Genomic DNA, 7,145 nt, shown 5'->3' with positions numbered 1-7,145 from the left:
ACATTTTTTACCCCTACTTCCTACTCAATCTCAAAAGCTTCTGATTCAAGGCCTTGTACTGTCCCGTTTGGATTACGGCAATGCCCTATACCTCGGGGCTCTCAACAAAGTGATGGGAAAGCTTCAGGTAGTGCAAAACACTGCTGCCCGGCTTCTCACGGGCACAAAAACCGTTGCTCAGCCAAAACAGCCCTTAACCCCTTCGGTGCTCATGACGAGCTCAGCTCGTCATGAGGTACACCTCTCGTGTGCTCATGACGAGCTCAGCTCGTCATGACCACACCCATTTCCATTATGGTCCAGCACAGCAGGGGAAAAAGTCTAGCAGCCAAGGTGTTAAGTCACTTCATTGGCTGCCCAAACGGGAAAGGGTGCATTTCAAGGCCCTCTGCACTACCCATAAAATTTGGCACGGCAAGGCCCCCCCTATCCTAAAGGATCTCATCATTCCCTATAAAACTAATAGAACTCTTCGCTCCACACACCTCCATCTGACGTCAATACCCAGGATTAAGAGGGCCAGATCTGGAGGCCGTCTCTTTTCGTATAACGCCTCCAAATTGTGGAACACACTGCCATTAGACATTCGTGCTCAGCCCAATCTCCTTTCGTTTCGCAAACTTTTGAAGACGTGGCTGTTCCCCTAATTATCTCCCTCTTCAACTTCATCTGCTCTATCACTAGCGCTGGGACGCTCACGGGCAGCCATGCGCTTTACAAATCTGTAAACATAAACATATGAGGCAAAATTGACCCTTCTTCTTCTTTTGTACCACCCCGATAGGGAAGACATTCAGATCTGGCATTGGCCATGTATCAAATGGGTCTGCCATCCTGCCTTCCGGTAGTTCTTTTAAAAGCTTTCCTTGCACCACATGTTTATGTGATTGCGCTGACCTTAAGTTCTTTGCCCACCTTCTGCACCTTGGTCCCTCATACCCTAACCTGAACCCTTCCCAACTACCTTCACTTAATTACTGGGCATCCTCTCTGATGGGGTAGTGCGCCTACCATGCGTTTATGCAGTGTTTGGTAATTGGTGCATGAGCCTTTGCCCATATTTCCATGTGCTCCATGTCCTCCGCTGCCCCCTGCTGTCTGATTCCTCTGCTGGCCACGTGCGTATTGCTGTGTTGGGTCCATTGCCCAGTCTACTGTCCCTGACCGCTAGTCCCACCCCCAAAGCACTGAATTAGGGGGTGCCTTCCTGCACACTTAAAGCACTCGTGCCATAATCTACAATATTCTCTTGTGCAAAGACAAGACCTTTGTTAAAATCCCAGCATGTCCACTGCACTCCTCCCTAGTTCCTCTACCCAGACCCCACCCCCCACAGGTGGGATGGGTTTGAAAGGGCTGGTATACTAATTGAATGCTGCTTGCAGTAAATGTTGTCTTCCCGAACCCATTGCCTGTTGATAGAGGTCTGTATCAATCTCCCCCCATCTTGCTTCAGGGTCCAAAGCTAAGCGCGCCTGGAATTCCTCATCATGATGAGACCAAGCATATCCCCATATGTGATCTGCACTCTTCTGATTACATCCATGTATTTGTATAAGTAGATGCACCTCCCTGGATATTTTTAACAGTATACACGAGCGAAAATGAGGAAAGGTGCCATCCAATTTTCTATTGCTGTCAGCACCCTAGGCCATTTTGACAATTAAAATTCTTTCTCTTTTGACTCTTCTTTTGCCCTTAAATCCCTATGTAGTAATTTTAACATCTCTACATTGTCCCCTTTCCATATTTTCTCCTTGATTGTCAAAGTTAAGTGTGCCCCAAAGGCTTTGTCAACCCCATATATAGCAATTTCTTAACTTTAATTTCCTTACTCTCCTTTGCCCTATTCACTTGTTCTCCTGCCTTGCCCTTTTCTTCTTTCTTTCCTTGTTGTGGCTTGTTGCCTTTTTCCTGTGCCCCTGCATTTTCCGCTTTCTGTGTCTGTCCTCCTACTTCCTGTATCTATGATTTGCCTAATTCCGTCTCCTTTACTGGCGTTTGTGTCTTTGTGTCCACCCGTGTCTTTTACATACAAACCTTTCCTTGGGCGTATCTTTCCACTTTGCCCATCTCCCCCTCGTTCACCCCTACAGATACTTTCTGTGTGTCACTACCAGTGTACGTTTGTCTCCAATCCAACCAGTGCTTCTGCCCCATTTTTCTCTTGCTGCAACAACCTGTCATTACCTCCATCATGATACAAGTGGGCCGTAGTATGCCCTCCCAGCCCATACCCTCTCCCTTGCTGACTTGATGCTCTTCCCTCCGTCCCAGAAGTCGCTTTGAGCCATCCAGGTTGGTGCACTGCTCAGGTCACCCGAGATCTTGGTGTGGCAGCGTAGTAGCGGTTCCTTGTTGGCTTCCAGCTAGCCGCTCTAGACTGTGCCATCTCTTCAAATCTGGGTATCTGAGCTGCATATAATTCTCCCAAGTCTGCATTCCCACGTTGTGGTTGCTCCTGTAATATAAAAGGGAGGTCTTGCAAGCCTGGATTAGTATCCCTACCTGCCTGCCCCTTCTCATCTGCAGGGATCCATTGCCATCGTCCTCCACTGCCCTGCCCTTTTTCCCCTACTCCCTCTTCTCCCCACTCAATTTACCAGCTTCCCCACCGTAGAAAGTTCTACAGCCTCATAGCTCACCACCACCGCTGAATCCCCACCATGCACGCACTTTTGCACGTATATATCCTGCACGGTGGCCTCACTTCTACTTCCTGCCTCTGCGTTGACCCTCCTCCCTGCTCCTCTTCATCACGCCATTTTAACATTTTGTTTTTATTTATTTTATTTATTTAATGTGATTTTATATAGCGCCAACTTTACCCGAATGTGTCAGAGCGCTTTACATAAGAACCAGTTGCAAAACATAAGGACTTGGGATTTCATGAGTTACATAAAAGATACAAACAGAAAAAATTGCAAATGTACAAGATGCAAAGTCACATAAGGAAGAGATACAAACAGAAAGAAAAAGTGCAGATGAACAACTAGTAGAGTCACTCAAGGAAGTGATACAAATGGATATACTCTAAGAGTCACATACGAATGGTAGAGAGTACAAAGGTCTACTGCATATACGAGTGATTAGAGTTATCGCTATATACATAGTGAAGGGATACGAATGGATATACTCTAAGAGTCACTTAGGAATGGTAGAGAGTATAAAGGTCTACTGCATATGCTGGTGATTAGAGTTATCTCCATATACATAAGGAAGGGATACGAATGGATATACTCTAAGAGCCACATAGGAATGGTAGAGAGTACAAAGGTCTACTGCATATACTAGTGATTAGAGTTATCTCTATATACATAAGGAAGGGATACGAATGGATATACTATAAGAGTCACATAGGAATGGTAGAGAGTACAAAGGTCTACTGCATATACTAGTGATTAGAGTTATCTCTATATACATAGGGAAGGGATACGAATGGATATACTCTAAGAGTCACTTAGGAATGGTAGAGAGTATAAAGGTCTACTGCATATACTGGTGATTAGAGTTATCTCCATATACATAAGGAAGGGATACGAATGGATATACTCTAAGAGCCACATAGGAATGGTAGAGAGTACAAAGGTCTACTGCATATACTAGTGATTAGAGTTATCTCTATATACATAAGGAAGGGATACGAATGGATATACTATAAGAGTCACATAGGAATGGTAGAGAGTACAAAGGTCTACTGCATATACTAGTGATTAGAGTTATCTCTATATACATAGGGAAGGGATACGAATGGATATACTCTAAGAGTCACTTAGGAATGGTAGAGAGTATAAAGGTCTACTGCATATACTGGTGATTAGAGTTATCTCCATATACATAAGGAAGGGATACGAATGGATATACTCTAAGAGCCACATAGGAATGGTAGAGAGTACAAAGGTCTACTGCATATACTAGTGATTAGAGTTATCTCTATATACATAAGGAAGGGATACGAATGGATATACTATAAGAGTCACATAGGAATGGTAGAGAGTACAAAGGTCTACTGCATATACTAGTGATTAGAGTTATCTCTATATACATAGGGAAGGGATACAAATGGATATACTCTAAGAGTCACATAGGAATGGTAAAGAGTACAAAGGTCTACTGCATATACTAATGATTAGAGTTATCTCTATATACAGAAAAGCAGAGTTCCATTAAGTGGGTTCGGAGAGGGGATGCAGTCACAGCACCAAGGGAGGGTAGGAGGGATACAAGGGTATGGAGAAAAGGCAAATCAAAAAAGGGAAGAGACATTTGAGGATCGTCAAGGGTGAAACGAGGGAAAAGGGTTAAAGGACGAGGGAATGGACTAGATGGCGGGTCAGAGTCCAGAGAAAAGCGGCCAAGAGCAGCAGCAAAATGGCGGCCAGGACAAAAGAAAAAGTGAAGAAGTCCAGGAGAGTCCGTGGCGTAGTTTCTTTAATTTGAATGTGGCTGCAGGGCTGCTCCCTGCGTCTGCTTGTTTTGCGGAGGGGTGTGTGTGCCCCGAGGGCCGCTCCGCACGGGCCCTCTCTACTGGCCCAGAATTGCGGGGGCTGCCGCAGACGTGGGGCTCTGCTTGCGCTGGTTGCTGAGGCAGAAGGTGCAGATCTGCTTGGGCTGCGAGTTCTCGCCCTCCCGGGCCGGGCTGCTGCCCTGCTGGTGGTGGTGGTAGAAGGTGGTGGTGTGGCACGGGTGTCTGTCGCCCACCGGCAGCACGTTGCCCACATGGGAGATGTAGCTGGAGGCCAGCCGCAGGCGCATCTCGATATTGGAGAGCTTGCGGCCGGCGGGCTCGGTGGGGATGAGGGTGCGCAGGGCGGTGCAGGCCGTGTTAGACATTGTTGGTGCAGTCGCGCTCCCGCGCGTTGGCCGTGTGGCGCTGGCCCAGCTCCGGTGCAGCCGGGGCCCCTTCTTGCCAGAGAGCCAATTGCTGCACTTGACCGGGAAGCCGTCAGTGTCCAGGTGGAAGCCCTTGTCGTCGGAGCCCGAGCTGTCGCTGCCGCTCTCCTCCTCCTCAGACAGCATGCTGATCTCGGAGTACAGGTAGCGGCTGGGGGCCGAGTGCAGCAAGGCGAAGGACATGTCCGGCCGGGGGAGGGGTCTCGGCTCACCATGGTGTCCGCTCTTTGGCGAGGGTTCACCGCTCCCGTACCTGGTGTCTCCAGCCACGGCGTTGTCGCTATCACCCTCCAACTGTGCTGGCTCAGTGTTAGGATCCTGGTTCCCGCTCCGGTCCCCGGCGGGTCGCGCCGCTGTGCAGCGGGTCCGCCACTAAAGCTGTCACAGGGCCCACGTTCCGGCCTGTTGCCTTTTCCTCTTCCATCTCTATGTGGTCCTTCCTGACCTGCATGCTTGTGACCGGGGTAACCTGTTACTGCCAACTCCCTGCCTCTGACCTGCGAGATCTTATCCCCGAGTGGGCCCTATCTAACCACTTTCCCATCTCTAGTGATACTGGGAGCACCCTTCTTGACTCCAACAGCTCCCCCTTCCCTCCATCTGACTCCCCACTCCCTCCCCCAGCCATCCCACCCTGCTGGCCCTGATTCCCGTCATCTGCCTCTGTTGGTGCCCCATTCTGTATCTCAGGGACCTTCTGTCCCTCTCTCTTGTTGCCTACCCCCTCCTGTACTCTCCCAGTCATGAGGGCCTTCGTTCTCCATATGTACCAATCCGACAGGCCCTTTCCCCCTGACCCATTCATCCCACCTCGCTATTTTTGCCCCTGAATGCCCTTTGCCTCCAATCTGTCATCATCCCATTGTAAATTTCGTTTCTGAGGTTGCGACCTTCTCTGTCTCCAAATTCCTATTTTTAAACTTTTCTGGCATCTCATCTCTCCACTTGCCACGTGCAGGCCCCTCCTGGCTATAACTTGCAGAATGTGATGCCGTGCGTCGCCCCGCCCCTCGTCCTTTTCTCTTAGTCCTAGGGGCCGCTCCCCTAGCTCTCAAGCCCACGCCCATACCGCCGCAGCTTCACCACTCGCCATGCCACTCACCGCACGCCAGGCATGAGCAGGTCCATGAGTACTGCCATTGCCAGCAGGCGCATGGCTTCCTGCACTCTGCGATCCATGATATAACCTACAACAGAACTTCTAAAAAACTTTTTAAAACAATTTGCTGCTGGCTACTTTCCCAAAATGGTGACATGGTGTGTAAATGAATGGTAAAGAATGCACTGTAGCTTTTTCATCTAGATGATTATCATCCGCAGCGCGAAATTATAGAACTATTGAACGTGAAGCACTATCTTGGGTGTGGGCCACAAGACACTTCTCCACTTACCTTTGGGGACGAAAATTCTCTTTTGTCACAGATCATAAGCCTTTAGTTTCTTCACTATCTGAGAAAAATCTAAGTAAGGCCAGACTTTTAGCAAGGATGTACGAATTTAATTTCGATGTTAAACTCATCCCTGGAACTAAGAACACTAGAGCTGATTTTTTAGGTCGAGATGGTGTAAGCAGTGCGAAGCACTGCATCCAGCGAAGCATCTTTTGTCATCCACTTCCTGGGAATGTGAGACAGGGGATGTGCAGGCGCAGGAGAATCCCCCATGTGAGCGCACATGTTCACCCACACGCCGTGCACATCTCCTGTCCCACATTGCCAGGAAGCGGACAACACACACACATGCACACACCCGCGCACACACACACACAGGCGCACACACACACACACACACATGTGCGCACCCCCTCCCCCCCACAGCAAGTGTACGCAACTTGTGTTCACACAGCCTGCAAGCTCTCACTTACCGGCTCGGTCCTTGCCAGTCTCCTGGCACGCCGCGGGGCTCTCCTCACCACTCGGGTGCCCCGTGTTGCCTCTGGTGCCATGCAGTCTTCGTCCGGTCCCTCTGATGGGGCCAAGGACTCCGCATTCAGGCTGCAGGGTTCCGGACGTTCTCTCGGCGGTTCCTTCTTGTTTCTTTTGCAGGCCCCGGCCCCGTCCCAATGAAGGCTGCCTGATTTCCGTGATGTCGCGCGGCCAGTGCTTGTGTTTCATTTTCGTACCTCTCTCTCACCCTGTGGCCCCTCATCCACTCCTATCTCTTACCCTTTCACCCCCTCCCTCGCTTCTGTCTCATCCCGTTTCCCCTCCCTGACCCCTCCCTCTCGCCCCTGCTACCCTTCATTCACGCCA

General features: G+C 49.5%; 1 pseudogene; it reads right to left on the bottom strand.

Annotated features, from left to right (window-relative positions):
* Positions 1–4,524: 4,524 nt before the first annotated feature.
* On the bottom strand, positions 4,525–5,076 carry LOC144763351 (basic helix-loop-helix transcription factor scleraxis pseudogene; annotated as a pseudogene).
* Between the last annotated feature and the right edge of the window lie 2,069 nt (positions 5,077–7,145).

This window comes from Lissotriton helveticus, chromosome 1_1, assembly GCF_964261635.1.
Source record: "Lissotriton helveticus chromosome 1_1, aLisHel1.1, whole genome shotgun sequence".
Taxonomy (NCBI): Eukaryota; Metazoa; Chordata; class Amphibia; order Caudata; family Salamandridae; genus Lissotriton; species Lissotriton helveticus.
Note: the sequence above shows the minus strand (reverse complement) of the source record. Positions and strands in the feature narration are given on the sequence as shown.